Source organism: Hemiscyllium ocellatum, chromosome 22, assembly GCF_020745735.1.
Source record: "Hemiscyllium ocellatum isolate sHemOce1 chromosome 22, sHemOce1.pat.X.cur, whole genome shotgun sequence".
NCBI classification, from domain to species: domain Eukaryota; kingdom Metazoa; phylum Chordata; class Chondrichthyes; order Orectolobiformes; family Hemiscylliidae; genus Hemiscyllium; species Hemiscyllium ocellatum.
Window position 1 is genome coordinate 28,727,977 of NC_083422.1, and position 16,806 is coordinate 28,744,782.

The 16,806-nt window shown below is 38.9% G+C and overlaps 1 protein-coding gene across 6 annotated transcripts in view; it reads right to left on the reverse strand.

Moving 5' to 3' along the window:
• The window catches only part of ptprea (protein tyrosine phosphatase receptor type Ea), a 270,285-nt gene that overhangs the window by 240,827 nt on the left and 12,652 nt on the right, over positions 1–16,806 (reverse strand). For 3 of the 6 annotated variants that reach the window (XM_060841970.1, XM_060841971.1, XM_060841965.1), the window contains exon 1: positions 2,669–2,790. The exons of the other annotated variants lie outside the window; for them this stretch is intronic. The gene's annotated coding sequence lies outside the window, so the exon portion shown is untranslated. Of the gene's footprint in view, positions 1–2,668; positions 2,791–16,806 lie in introns of those variants that run through there. 6 annotated transcript variants of the gene reach the window in all.

Sequence of the window (16,806 nt, forward strand, 5' to 3'; positions counted from 1 at the left end):
CACAACACTCTTTAAGGCTCCATCAATCACCATGAAACTCTCACATTGATTTGGCTTTCCAAACTACAAGATCTCATACTTATCTATATTAAACTTTATTTGTCATTTCTCAGCCACTTCCCCAGCTAATCAAGGTCCTACTTCAATTTCTGACAAACTTCCTCACTGTCTACTGCACCTCTTATTTTAGTGTCATCTGTGAACTTTCTAATCATGCCTTGTACATTCTCATCCAAGTCATTGATATAGATAACAAATAGTAATGGGCCCAGCACAAATCCGATGCACTCCACTAGTCACATGCCTCCGGTTGGACAAGCATCCTTCCACTGTTACCCTCTGTTTCCTACCATCAAGCCACTGTGTTTCCAATTTGTCTGCTAACCCTGGATTTCATGCGATTTAACCTTTCAGAGCAGCCTACCATGTGAAACTTTATCAAAAGGTCTCCCGCCTTTCCCTCAAACTCCCTGGTCACTTCATCAAAGAACACTAACAAATTTGGCAGACACAATCTCCCATGCACAAAGCCATGCTGACTACTCATAATCAAACCCTATCTTTGCAAGTGTGTGTGTGTGTGTGTATCTTATATCTCAGAATTTTCTCAAGAAATTTACCTACTACAGAGTTAGATTTACAGGTCTATAGTTCACAGCTTTTTCTTTGCAGCCCTTCTCGAGTAAGGGCACAACATGCACTACCCTGCAGTTTTCCAGGACCTCACCTGTGGCTAACAAACATAGATATCAGCTTGGGACCCTGCAATTTCTTTTTTAGGTTCTTGCAGGGTTCTTGGGTATATCTGGTCAGGACCAGGAGATTTATCCACCTTCACACATTCTGATATGTCCAACACCTCCTCTACTGTGAAATGAACTGTCCCCAAGATATCACCATTAACATCCCCCAGTGCCCAAGTCTTCAGGTCTTTCTCCATGGTAAACACAGGGGAAATATTCATTGGGGACCTCGGCCATTTCCTGTAGTTCAACATATTACACAGAACGATTACCAAGGTCACCTGAGCTTTTAAAGTAGAGCCCAAAGAGAAAATGTTGGAAAATCTCAGCAGGACTGGCAGCATCTGTAAAGGAGAGAAAAGAACTGACATTTCGAGTCTAACTGACACTTTGTCAAAGCTTTTCTCTCTTGGTTTCAGATTCCAGCATCCAGAGTAATTTGCTTTTAATGTAGAAAACCTGCTCAGTAGTACTTCATGTCATCCCTTCCCACTTCTTCACCTTCCCCCCCACCAAGCCTGTGCAGGGGAGTTACCTCAGAGGATTTAAACATTCAGGGTTCCGCAGGTATTGATGACATACCCACCAGTCAAAGCATGACATAGTAGATATACCAAGTAGAATACAATCATTGTTTAGCAGAAAACTATGGAGTAAGAAAAAACATTGATATTAATTAAATTAAGAAGTAACTTAAGAGAATTTTGATTTTTAAAAGAGTGCTTATCAAAGAAATGGAGAATTATCAATGCAATTTAGCAAAATAACTATTTTATGTTTAGAACAACAGTCATTCAAAACATTTGAACCAGTTGGATAGAGAAATACATCAGCAAGACTAATGGATAATGGCGAGAGATGATAATTCATCTTAATGAGCAACTTTAATGCATACATCATTTTCAAGGCCAGGAATGGAACCATTAATCAGCGCACACAAGTACACGTTGTGCAATTTCATGTACCAACTGCAAAAACTATTTACTCAGGACAGAAGTTACCTCTACTTGCACTTGAAATGACAGATTTCCAAGGAGCTGGGGGAAGAACTCCTAATCCCAATATACCACAATATGTTGCTTTCAATTAATCCTCATATTCACTTTGCAAGAGAACTTCAGAAATATAAAAAGTCCCATATTTTCCTGTGCACATGAGTCTTTTTTTAAAAATAATAAAGTAGGAATAATTAAATAGAAGTATGTTACATCTGTTATGTTGCGGGATTCCTTTCGTCAGTTTTCCCCTCAAAAAGAAATGCCATTTTAAATGTTAGGTTTTCAAATGCAAAGTGGATTTGTTCATGTTTTGAAAGAAAAACATCTCCATGACAAATTATTATTATGATAATAGAAACTGTATTTCTCAAAGACCGAGCAAGAAACTTGTTCACTTATTCCTCAACACAATGGGAGTGAAGTGTTTTCAAAATAAAAATGAGAGCATCTAGTACTGGGTGCTTGGCAGAGGCTTTTAATTGTAAATAAAGAGACACAGAATCGGAGTCGGAAGTCTGTCAATCCATTGTTTAAAAATGAATATAACGTCTTAAAGGCAATCACATTGAGCATAGAATCAAATTTTTCATCACAGTCTAATAACAATTAGCAAGAAATCCAAGAACAGTTGGATCCAGAAAACTGAGAAAGCAATAAGTCAAACTCAGAATCAGAAGCAGAGGAATGGAGTTTTTTTTTAAAAAGTCATAGTTCTGCTTTGTGGAAACAGTGTATTCATTACTCAAAGACAAACAAGAATGATTGAACAAAGCAAATCTGAACATAATCTTTGCTCTCTGTGTGATTCACTGTAAAATAAAACAAATACAATAGTCAATTCTGAACCAATTGAGACCCATCACTCTACCAGACCCTAACCACCCAGCACTTAGGCCTTAAGTGTTACATTCAAATACTCCATTTTACCTTTTCATGTTCAATGCTGTCAACCTCACCCACCTCTTCCTTATTCCACATACTTCCAACCATTCAGCTATGGCAGACACATTAGCTAAGCACAATGCAACACTGTCATTCTCATTGTTCCTTCTCTCTGTGATATGATGATGGACAGGATAATGGAATGGAGCAGAACTGGTGCGGGGCAGGTTTTCCTGCACCTTCTGGATTCTGTGGTGGAAATGGCTCTCAGACCCAAATGTGACTCAGTGCCACGAAATCTGGTATCACTGTCATTCTCAATGACCTCAGTAAGTTCCTGCCTCATACCCTTTTCAATTCCCATTTTACCCTCAATTTGCTGCAATGTTGTTATGATGAACAAGCTGCAAATGCTGTTAACATTGGTTTTTTGCTTCCCACCACCATGTTCTTGTTTCACCCTCATCTTCCTCTTTTGACTTCTGCTTTTAAGCTCAGAAGAACTGCTAGCTTTCCAGACTGAGTAGTTCTTGCAAGCAGAGAGACAATGACACATAAAAATGGCCCCATCACTTGCAACACCAGCTCACTGCATAGACCTTCGAGGCCAGTAAAAATTTGGAATCTATATATGCTTAGTCACCAGATACAAGTGGAAAGGAGAACAGTCCGGAAAGGAGAACAGACATACAATGCAAAAGTAATGGATGCTTGAAATCTGAAGTGTTCAGGCAACTATGATGGGAAAAGCAGAATTAACATTTCAGGTCTGAAAGCTTTCATGAGAACTGAAGCAATAAAAAGGTTGTCTGTGCTTCCTCTACAGAAAAAGCTTACAACCAGGAACTGTGATGAATGCCTTGAGAGGCATTGAATGCTGGGTATTTTGACAGGCCTGTCAGACAATCTCTTGTCACTGCCGAGGAGGAGGAACCTGGATCCAACTTGGCAAACAGCATCATGAAGAGCTAGTCCTATCCACATCTTCTGTTCTCTCACCACCAGGCACAGTATTTCTAGACACATTACAATAACAGAAGTTCTTAAAAGTCACCTTATCTAGAAGGTGAGTATCTGTCTTGATATATTCCATGGGGACTATATTTCTACAAGATTCTAATTTCTGATGGCTGACTGGGACAGCCACGGCACAAGATTTCAATGTTTAAAATTGTACTTGAGATGGAAAAACCTAACAAGGATATTCAGCAGCCATCTCGTGCTATAAGCCACAAAAAAAACTGCCATTTAACAGTAAAAGTGATTGCAAAATCTCCTGCATAATTGCACTTTGCTGTCCTTTATTTGACCACTTCATCCTGTATGAACTAGTCCAATTTTTAAAAATAACTTAACCTACTTCGCTAATCAAACTGTTCAGGTTTATTGTTACACACCTCTGGAGCCAATAGGACTTGACCCTGGGCCTCCCTGTCCAGGGGTAGGGGCATTACCAAAGTGCCACAAAATTGTTTTCAGCTTTCAACAGCTTGTTTGCCCCGAGCGAAGTAACTTCCTACCTTCAAGCAGACTTTCAAGTTGAGGGGTACCTTGGAGATCTCTCCAACTATACATATCCTGTCCTCTAGCCAAGGTATGGCAAATCTTCGAGTCCTGTTCAATGCTCATGAACATGGCCTCTTCAATCCAGGTACAAGCTCCCATATTTCATGAAGTGAAAAATAGAGGCCTTGTGCATTTATACCGTTGCTGTCTTTCTCTTAGATTATAACAGGGAGAGTTTATAAAACCCTATAAAGATTACACTGTAGTGCCTTACAATTGACTCTTCTGTCAAAGCCCATCTCTTTGACAATGTGAAGTGCATAACATTTCTAACTGGATAAATGTCCTGACTATCTTTAAATCCCCTACTTCATTCTAATTTCCAATTAAGCAGAAAGTTTAAAGTATGCCATTTCAAAACCAACAATTTTAATGACTTGTAATTTAGCTACAAGGCCACTCCATCATTGCAAAAGAGCCAATGGCAGCCAAACTTTGGATGTCCTATCTCTGAACATACCAAAGCCATTTGCTCATAGCTAACAGAAGCTCCCTCCAATCACAAATAAATATTCATTTTCCACTTGTGTTATGCACAAACTGAGTTTATTAGACCTTGTAGAGCAAATCTAAACTTTGTAAAGATCCTTGGATAGGTTGGGTACCCATTTAGAATGGCAAGATGTCATTTAAGATTGTCTACTTCAAACAAATACACCTGAAAAGTTGTAAACTTATTTGAATTATCAAGAGGGTCATCAGGTGGTTAAGGTATTTAAAATGTCTGCCCTTCAATTATTTGAAAAAAGCTCTCAAATTGTAAATTTGAAACAAAAGTGCATGCTACTTCACTCAGTCTCTTGATATAAACCTGAGTGCTTATTACTATACAACTGAATTTATAATCTTCCATTATCACAGTGGATTAAGGTAAAATGGAGATGTCAAATTGATTGTGACTGGTTCTGAATTCTGCCTCACAATGAATTTAGTTATTAAGTGGGGGTTCTCAGTTCATAGTTTGATTGACAGCTACACTTTGAATTAGAATCAATGTTCTAATGCTTGTTTTTAAACAAGGAATATAGAGAATGCATTTATGAAAGTTCTCACTTTTTTTAATATATTTAATGCTTCGACAGACATCAAAAAAATGTTCATCTCAACATATGCCCTGAAATCTGTTCATGGTGAATATGGGTTGTGTTAGCATGGAATCTGGGACAATGTTGGGGAGCATGGGCTGGCAAGAAGTTGGCATAGAAGCTTTGGGGACTGAATACAAGGGCTAAGATGGAAGGCAAGGGGTGTACATAACAACGATCTGGGTGGAGGCTGAGGTGGTGAGGTCTGTTGTTTCTCTACTGTTTCTTTCTGCATCGTGGACTAAGTGCCTAGACATTTCCTACCCAAATGTCCTCTACACTGTGTCCATGATTGATCATGACATTCTGCCACAATCAAAATCCAAAGTTCAGAGGCACTTTCACTCCAACCAATTTGCAGAGTCTGACTTTGTGCATCGGATTTGAAAGCAGAATTATATCCACCATTGACATAGCTACCCTGATCACTGTTTGTAAGCCTGATTATCTTGAAAATTCTTTGTAGTAAGGCAACCTGGGCCACTTCTAACAACCAACAAATATGATTGAAAAGGATACTGTTAAGACAACGTGGGTATACTTTGAGAGTTAAAAGCAGCAGAACTACCAGACACGGTGCTAAGTGTTCTCAGTAAGGCAACAATGTAACATTTGATTAGCTCATTGCCTGGAGACAAAAATAAATTTGAATTCGGCCAATCAATTTAAATTGTACTCCGAGAAAAAAAAATTCTAATCACGTTTGAATTGAGTATATTGACAATCTTAAAAGATAATGACACAATCCAATGCTCTGGGGTATAAGACCGGGGGAAAATTGAACAGTTGAGAGGAGAACTGCTAAGTCTTAGCGTGTAACAGACTGCTTGAAAAAAATCTCTCTCAAAACCTTTTCAATCAGTAGGCTGTGACACAGAAATTTCTAACAAGGAGAAAAGACGACCCAGGAAGATCTGAAGATAAGAATTTACAGCTGCCTGGTTTTGAGATTTCACCTGATGAAGGAGCATCACTCCGAAAGCTAGTGTGCTTCCAAATAAACCTGTTGGACTATAACCTGGTGTTGTGAGATTTTTAACTTTGTACACCCCAGTCCAACACTGGCATCTCCAAATCATGATTTTGAGATAAGTAGTGTTGTTTTGTAAATCTTAATTGGGAGTTTTATCAAAGCAGTATTATAGAAGGGAAGGTAAAAGATAGGTTAGAGAAAGAAATTGTAAATAGTGGTTAGTTAATTATTCTCTTATAGTTTATTTCTTAATGTTGTTAATTTTTACTTTACATAATTCTTGACCACTTGAGTTTTTACAGATTACTGCAGGGATAATCTTTTGTGTTGCTGGTTTTAAATTAAGCAGGAGAGTTTAATCCGTGGTGCAACAATATACACAGGCTGACTGACTTCACACTATTATCTATCGTGTACTGGCTGAGTATGTGTCTCAAATATTCTATTCATAAGCATCAATGGACAACACATCATGGACAGTTCATCCATGATAATCAAATATATATCAGTTATACTAGAATTTCAGACACTTATAAAAAGCTACCCTGAGAAGATATTTAAAAATTTATTTTGTAACTATGAACATCCTTTGTTACATTAGTGTTCCAGAAAATGTATACCTTACTTTTAGTCTTGGTTTCCAAGGTACAGTAAAACTTTACCTTTGGGACATGAGGGGCAAGCATAATCTCAAATCAGCAGCACAGGAAGGAACTGAAACAAGTAGGGTGTCCCTATTTTCATCAGTTTGCACCAGATTTATGGCAGCACTGATAAAACATTAACAAAATATAAATACAGAATTCCCAAAGTTGAACATTTTAACTTGCTACATTAAAGTCAAATAAAATTTATGACTGTTGCAGTTGTACGTGCAAACTGTTCTGCTCCAAACAAAGGGGATTTTCGGGTTAGCACAAGATTATAATTATAGTGGCGATTAGATTAGATTACTTACAGTATGGAAACAGGCCCTTTGGCCCAACAAGTCCACACCGACCCGCCGAAGCTTATTCCACCCAGACCCATACTCCTACATTTACCTCTTCACTTAACACTACGGGCAATTTAGCATGGCCAATTCACCTAACCTGCACATTTTTGGATTGTGGGAGGAAACCGGAGCACCCGGAGGAAACCCACGCAGACACTGGGAGAATGTGCAAACTCCACACAGAGAGTCGCCTGAGGTGGGAATTGAACCCGGGTCTCTGGCGCTGTGAGGCAGCAGTGCTAACCACTGTGCCACCGTGCCACTCTATGTTGAGAACTACCTCCAACAGGGCATTATGGGACTGATTCTATGAGTAGCACACTCAATGCAGAGTAATGTACATAGATAAAATATGTCTGGGGATTGTCGGCACAGACCACATGAGTTTTAGCCTACTAATTTTAATTGACACAACATCATGAGCTTACCAGGAGCATCAGCGCATGACACCATGCTATTCCACCTTTATTACTAATTTGGAATCAAAAGTCTCTGTTCCATTGCTGAACCAAGCTTGATTTTTCCATGCCACAAAACACCAAATCATACCATTTTTGTCTTCAAAACACAGTGATCTTTCAGGAAATTATAGCTGGCCTCGCTCTGTTTCGATCCTTAACAAAAGCAAATTGTTGCCTTGATTTAATGAATGATGGAAACACTGTTTTATATTTATCTAAATGATAAGAGGCAACCAAATCTACACTGTCTGACAAAGCTTTATTTGAACAGAGGTCGATTTGCTTCCTTATTTGAGAAGGGATTACTCAGTAACCTTTCTTGATCAAATGACTTGATCTTCCCAATTTGACCATTAACTTAGGGATATCGGTCTCTCTGGAATATAGTTAGAAATTTTCTTCAATTGCAAAAGTGATTACCTAGCTTTTTATCTAATTAGTGCCTATGAACTTATGGAATATCACAATTCTATTTGACTAGCTGTACAGAAAACCCACAGCTTCCTCAGACCAGTAAAAACCATGCAAGCCGGTAGATACAGTTAGCTGCTGCATATCAGTGCCCAAGTTCCAGTATTATGGAGATGTGGTTGGCTGAAGTTTTCTTCAAGTATATGATTAAAAGAAGAGGCTGTTAGTGCTGTACCTTTACCAGAGTTGGAACATAAAATAGTGCATTTAAAAGCTTAGATTTTCCAATGAGTATTACATATTTTAGCATCCTGTTAATCCCAGTGTTAAAATAATTCTAATGTGAAAGCTCTCGGCAAAAAAAACCTATTAAGCATACAACCTTAATTCATGCTTGCTATTTAGACAGTGCTTGTGGGAGATGAGTCAACTAATTTATAGTGGCATAACTACAATGCTAAGGGCAACACGTCAAGGAAGTTTCCATGGTTACAGTTAACATTTGCAAACAGGTAGAGAAAGTGTGCAATGCCTTGATTTTATTTAAACTACCAGCTCATGGAAAAAATACAGACTAATCAGCTCATATATGGGAGCAAATTTTCATATTGCACAATGAGAAAATAAAAATGTTGCTGCTTTCTGTTACAGAATATTTTCACTCTTTATGTAACACATATAAAACACTCTCACATTGTCATTTGATAAATACCCAGATTATGAACAATACATTAAGTTAATCTCAGCAAGGTTGCAATTCAACTGTGTAGCTTTCTCCACAGAACTGTGCATCAGAAAAATCAGGGCTGGTCACCAGGTCTGCTACACTTGATTCTTCTATTGCTCACATCCCATCAAATTAGGCTCAGAGAAGGGTGTGTAGTTTTCTAAATTAAATTAATTTTTCAAAAAGCCAGTATTGAAGAAATACATAAGAGTATAATCTTTCAATGGTGAACATATCACTGGATACAAAATTAATTTTTCCAATTGTAGCATTGCATTTGCCACTTCAAATAATGTTCAGACACGTGAATAGTTGCTGAAACAATTAAGATATTTAAGTGAAATATAACTGAAGAGTATTATACTTAGGAGAGATAAGGAACACAACATCAGAATGTTAATATATGGCACACAATCTTTAACTTCTCCACATTGATAGCATTCTATATTTTTGTACATATATTTCTACTTACTGAGAACAGCAACATCAGAGTGCACCAATTTGAAGCTCAGAACCATTAGTGCAAGGTAACTGAAGAAGATTTGCAATATTTCAAAATCGTATTTGTAATAAAGTACAGGGTGACCCCCATAATCCGCAGTCTCAGTTACCCATGGTTTACTGTGGTCTGAACATATTATAGGGGACCTTCCGGAACCAGAAGGTAAATTTCCCATTTAAATTATTCGGTTCGCTCCTATCCATAGTTTTGGGCTTCTGCAGTAGGTCTTGGAATGCATCCCCTGTGGGGACGGTGGGACTACTGCATACTCAAGTCACATTATATGTATTGCAAAAGAGATTTTTTTCTTCAAAGCGAGTACTTTAAATAGCTTTATTTGAAATACCACTGAATAATTTCTCTGAGCATTGAACCTGAAGTTAGGCTTCTGATCAGGGAAATGTGAAACTGGTGTTGGTGCTAAACTCCAGATTTACAGCAAAATCATAGAATCCCTAGAGTGTGGAAACAGACAATTTAGCCCATTGTGTCCACATCAACCCTCTGAAGAGCATCCCATCCAGACCCACCTCCAACCCTACCCTTGTAACCTGCATTTCCCACAGGCATTCCACCTAGCCTGCACATCATGGGCAGTTTAGCATGGTCAATCCATCTAACCTGTACATCTTTGGACTGTCAGAGGAAACCAGAGCACTAGGAGAAAACTGGGAGAATGTCTGAGTGGAGTTTGCACAATCGCCTGAGGGTGAATTAAATCTGGGTCCCTGGTGCTGTGAGGCAGCAGTATTAACCACTGAGCCACAATGCCGCCTGATTTTACAAAAGCTTTAAGATTTACAAAGTCTTTTGTTGCTTAGCTCAATATTCAGTCTGTTAAATTAACTTCCTTCCACTTAACCCATAAACTTGCTGAGGTTTCATTTCATCCTTTCCAAAAAAGGAGCTCGCTCCAAAGCCTCACCTTCTGAACACTTTGATATAAGCAGCTGGATGCAATAAAGCCCACATATCACCAAGCATATTAAAAACAGATAGTGAAAGTGGCTTTGCTCTGTCAGTCAGTCACCTCCAACACTTTCAGATTAAAACAGAAAATCTGTTGGCTGCATATAAATGAAGCCGTACACTTTGGCTCTATGATGCTGCAGGCATTTCGTTACTAGAGCAGCACAATTATTCCTCTCCCAATAATTCTCAAATTATGTCAATGTACTAACCATTAAAATTAAAGAAGGGGCAGTGTCAAAGTGTCACCTGACAAAATCCTCGCCTCCAGGTATTCCAAGCATTAACATATCTTAAGTACAAACCAACACGCTTAGTGCCAAAGTGAAATTATTCAGTGGTATTCTTGGTGCTTTACAGTAATTTCGATGCATTCTTGTTTTTATCAGTTTGTATTATTTCTAATCGTTTTAAGCATAAGAAAAGTTTGAAAATTTTCATTTCTCCAGCACATGACCATCACTACTGATTGCTTTATTGTCACATGTACTGAGGTACAGTGAAAAGCTTTGTTTACGAGCAGTACAGGCAGATCATAGTAAGCAAGGAAGTACAGATCAAAACAAATCTAAGAGGCATTCAGGTGATATCGCACAGGGTGTGCGCATGTTAGCGAGATCAGCGTTATTGGAGGCTAGACAGTCCATTCATCACTCTAACAACGGCCTGGAAGAAGCTGTTCCTGAACCCGCTGGTGGAAGTGTTCAGGTTTTTCTGTCTTATGGAAGAGGTTGTAGAATCATTACCAGGGTGCAATGGGTCTTTGATGATGTTGGCAACCTTTCCACAGTAGCAAGCTGTATAAACAGAGTACATGGATGGGAGGTTGGCTTCCATCATGGTCTGGGCTGTGCACACCAACCTGTTGTTGTTTCGTATGGTCCTGGGCATAGCAGTTGCCATACCAGGCCATCGTGCACCCGAACAGTATGTTTTCAATGGTGCATCTTTAATGTTGGCGAGGGTCCTTCTGGATATGCCGAATTTCCTGAGCCGCTTGAGGAAGAAGAGGCATTGTTGCACCTTCTTGTCTATTTCCCTACCCCTTGTTTTATTTACAAACTTTATTCCCAGATTTCTAAGTTAATGCATCAGGTAAAACACTAAAATATCTGTTCAATCATGCAGCAGCTAGCAAGGATCTTTGAAGTGGATGGTCATTTCAGATAAACAATCTATTGAACCAAACATTCAAAATAATGTGGATGCATATGGTTGCTCAGCATCAGGACTTGCTGCCACAGTGTTTGAGATCACCTCTGATGCTTTGAGAAGTTACCTAGACAGTCATTTATCAGTGGTAAACTTATGAACTACAAAGTCTGGGTTCAAGTCCCTCCCACCCAGAGATCTGTCACAGCATGTCCAAACAGGTCATTTTAAATAACTACATCCATCTGCAATGCTCTAATTTTCAAATTGTATTTGAAAGACACCTCAATCGGACTCTTCAACTGATGCTAACAATTTCATGCCCATTAAAAACCAACTTGTTTACTTTACATATATAATCTCTAGGATAAGTGTTAGAAAGCTGGGCTGGTGGAGATTCAGTATAGTGTTTTGTTGGTGCAGACTTGATGGGCCAAATGTATGATAGGTGCATAATGGATCATTAATACTCCTTGTATTAAAATGCATTAACTGCCAATGGTCACACTCTGAACAGCAAGTCTAACATTGGAATACTTGCCTGTCATTAAATATATTGCTCCAGTTGGGGAAATCTCCATATGTTAAGTCTTTAATTGTGAATCTTATCCTGGAGAGAATTATAGATTATATTACTTACATGTGGAAACAGGCCCTTCGGCCCAACATGTCCACACTGACCTTCCGAAGAGCAACTCACCCAGACCCATTCCCCTACCTTTATCCCTTCACCTAACACTACAGGCAATTTAGCATGGCCAATTCACCTAACCTGCACATTTTTGGGCTGTGGGAGGAAACTGGAGCACCTGGAGGAAACCTACCAATTTATAAAGAAGTCAAGTGTGGGGTGCTGGAAAAGCACAGCAGGTCAGGCAGCAGAGGATCAGGAGAATTGATGTTTCAGGCAAAAGCCCTTCATCGAGAATAGGGCCTCAGTCCTAATGAAGGGCTTTTGCCCAAAACGTCGACTCTCCTGCTCCTCTGATGCTGCCAGATCTGCTGTGCTTTTCCAGCACCACACTCTTGACTCTAAACTCCATCATCTGCAGTCCTCACGTTTGCCCAGTTCCTAAAGAACCCTATTAATGTCCAGATCTTTCCAGCTATTTTGGAATCAAACTAACATTCAAAGTCTCCCTATTTATTCTTTAGGCACATGGAAATGGGCTCTGGGAAAATGTTAAAAGATGAAAATATGCAGAATATGCGGAAAAAAAACAGGCTATCATTTTTGGTGGAATTCAGTAATAGGAGCTAATGTTTTCAGATGCTGATTGTTTTGGTGTGTCTTTACTACATTTGGGTTATATTTTTAATGACTGCATATCTTCCCTGTAAAAATGTTACAAGACTGGCTCCAACAATACCAAATGTTAAATGTCCTACCACAAGTCTCCTTAAATTTTGTTATATTATTTCACCTTCAGTTTGCAGTTGTTCCCTAAATTTGATGCATTTGTTGCTTCATCTGTTTATAAAATGACATGCAATAAAGAGCAATGAGTATTCCAGCAACTAACAATTCAACGTAGGTTACAGCAGCTTTTTTAAAAAAAAACTAGTTATGTAGAGAACTCTGTGCAATGACATGGGGCATAATTAGTACCAGTTTGTAGAAGAGGGACATAATAATTCATGACAGCCCAGTGAGCATGACAGTTATATTCAGTGACATATTAGAAGACATTCTCAAGGTGAGGTTAATGTTATGACTGGAAATAGTAAAGATGGGATTGCATTACTGAGAGGAGGAAGATCATACTATACAAGGGACAGCAGTACAAGGGATTTGGTTGGATGAATATGTTAAGTCTCCAAAGACATGGATAAAATGCAAAGTAAAAAATAGTTAATGGGTTTGTAAACTGACATATATCATTCTGCAAGATACAGGACAAGAACATGGATCTGAGAGGAATTTTGGATGTCTCATCAAAAACAGTCTGTGGGTAATAATAAGTAAGCAAACACAATCTTGGTAAGCGTGGCTAGAGGACAAAACAATCACTCACTCTTGAATCATAAATAGCTGGTCAAGCATTTACTCAATTATGTGTACTCCTGCTCATCACGTGGCCAGCTTCCCACTCCAACGCAAGTTGCAGAAAATGTTGACCGAACTGATATTTGAAATGGACACAAACTGTAATGAGAAGCTACATAAACAGAAATGGTCACATTTTTAGAAAAGAATTAATGTGATCTTATTGAGATAATCAAAATTCTAACAGGGCTAGAGAAGTTACCTTAAATAATCACAAACTCCAAAGCTAGGAGACAGACACCAGCAGCACAAAAGGAAAACTAAATATAAATGGAACTGGTGCAACTGAGAGGAGGCAGCTCTCAATACAAACTTAAGCAGGAACTCGATAGATACTTTGCAAAGATATTGAGATTGACAAGATATAATGCCAAGTATCTTTAACCTTAGGTCTGACTAGAAAGAAATTTATACACCATCTTACACAATCCATACTTCACAACCATTTAGTGCTTCTGATGTGAATGCTGTTATTGTTAAGGGAACATGTCAACCATTTTGCACACAGAACACTCCTACAAACAGCAATGTGCATTTCTTTGCGATATTGATTAAAAATGACATTTTTGCCAGGACACTGCTGATAATTCCTCTCTTTGTCTTTGAAATAGTACAAAGGGTGATTCAATGTTCACTTGAGAGGAAAAGCAAGGCCTCAGTTGCTGTTTGGATGAGATGTTAAAATATCAACAGTCCCCCTGCACAGGACTCAAGTACCAACTCTATATTTTGTGCTCAAGTCTCAGTATGTCATGATCTCCCTCAATTCCCACAGTGGTAATATCATTGGACTAACAATGCTGAATCCCAGCAATAAAGAACATAAGTTCAAATCCCATCATGGCAGCAAGAATTACAATTCAATAATCTCTGGAATTGAAAAATTCTCTCAGTAAGGGTGACCATGAAATTATTCTTGACTGTTTTACAAACAAAAAGGTTCAATAGAGTCCTACAAGGAAGGAAATCTGCCTCTCTTACCCGGGCCATCCTACAGGGGCTCCAGACTCAAGGATATGGTTGATTCTTGGCTGCCATCTGAATTGGGAGAAAGTGAGGACTGCAGATGCTGGAGATCAGAGTCGAGAGTGTGGTACTGGAAAAACATTCAATTCCTGATGAAGGATTTATGCCCGAAAACGGTGATTCTTCTGCTCCTCGGATGCTGCCTGACCGGCTGTACTTTTCCAGCGCCACACTCTTGACTCTGCCCTCTGAAGTGCTCTAGCAAGTCACTCATTTCAATAGCAATTAGGGATGGACAACAAGTGCTAGTCTTACTAGTGTTGCCCTCAGCCTATGAAGAAAAATATTTTTAAAATTTCTGACTGAGGTGCAAAATTGCAATCAATTGAGTCACAGTTAACACTTTGCCACAATGTCTGTATTATGACTGTGCATTAAATCTATTAGACAACATGGTACTGGAAAAATTTCTGTAACACTAGAAAATTGGCCAATTTTTGCCAGTTTGAACTCAGTTAGCTCATGTATGGAACGAACTTTCAGAGGAAGTGATCGATGCAGATACAATTACAGCATTTAAAAGACATTTGGATAAGTTTGGAGGGGTATGGACCAAGCACAAGCTCGTGGGACTGGTTTAGTTTTGCGATTATGGTTGACATGGACTGGTTGGACCACAAGTTCTGTTTCTGTGCTGTATGACTTTGAGAATAATATATGTACTCAGAATTTGGGACTCTCAAGTACATAGTTTATAGATGCATTCAAATTGTTGAATTGTGTGTTAGTTGTGATGCATACACTCATGGGAAGAACAACAATTAAAGTTTTGAATTGTCAATGTACTTAAAAAGTGAAAATTAGCTCTCATTTAAACGTACACAAAGAAATTAATCTTTCATCAACAATTTGTGCAAATCATTTTGCTATTTTTCCAACCACTGGAAATCCAATCTATTCATTTCCAATTGTTGAAACAGATTAACAAATTTCAACTTTGATTGTGCAGTGGCAATATTTTGTAATGAAACACATATTTCCAGCCTCTAATGTCTATGGAAACAAGTGTGACTCCACATCAATTTCAAAATATGTAATGCAAAGACTTAAAATTGATCAAGAAGATTTGTAATCACACAATTGTTCTGTCTTTTGGAGTAAAACTGGATAACTGGTTGGTAGGATTGCAATGCACAATTGGCATGTATCTGTTCAAAGTAAGTCAGGCAGCAGGCATACAGCGCACTAATTATAGGGATTGTGGTACGCAATCTAATGCTGAATGTGCTGTTGAGCAGCTCCACACCTAAGGAGGAGTAGGTTCACACAAAGCAAATTATTTAAAACTAGACTACACTTCTTAAACACATTGGGTATTCTGCTTACAGCAGGGGCTGGAAGTAATGAAACAAAACAATGGTGCATCATGCCTGACAGCAAACCCCCAATCTAGCACTGGATGTTTTTGTATAAGGAGACAGATTCCCTTTTTTTCGGTATCAGAACGTCATCAAGCCCAACACAAGAAAACAGGGATCATTGCAGTCATTGCCGGATGTAGCGCTATGAGAATTTCAATAGGCTCATTCAAGTGGGCAAGGTAAAATATATGTTCAAAGTCTCTACCACCCAGAAACCTCAACCATTGCTCAATGCACCACAGCCCAATCACAGACATGTTAAGTACCTTAACCACATTTTGTAAACACCACCTCTTATAGGCATTTCTCCCTGTTGCAAGCCTCAAACTAGCATTTTATAATGTGCGCACATTACCATCGTTTTTGAATCCAATAGTTGCAATGTCACTACAACATATTATACCATACTGCCACATCTTCAGCTTTGCTGCAGGACAAGCTGATATATAACCACCAGCAGATACTCACCAGATAGGAATATGCCCCACTGCACCCAACATGCTCTTATATACATGAAGAAGACAGTGCTCATCATTATTGAAGACACCATGACTGCTAAAGAAGTCTGCCACCAGCAACACCAGATCAAAAGCATGCTTGTACTTAATTATCCTATTGCCACCCAGTTTGTCCTTCATCGTGCAATCAAGTCAGGCTTCCTCTACTCCATTCACAGCAGCTCTGCCATTGCACCTTTTGATACTAAAGAATTGCGACCTGGGCAGGTAGTGGTGGAAGAGGAGGAGATGGAAATTCAGGAAGACATTGAAAACGCAGTCACACTTACTCAGACTTGACCATGGACTTACACAGTGACAGTGCAGTTATTTCAGTGCATAGCTTCAGGATTGGATGTGCACATTTCAAAAAACCACACGAGTGACCAGTGACCAGGATAGCACAGATGTC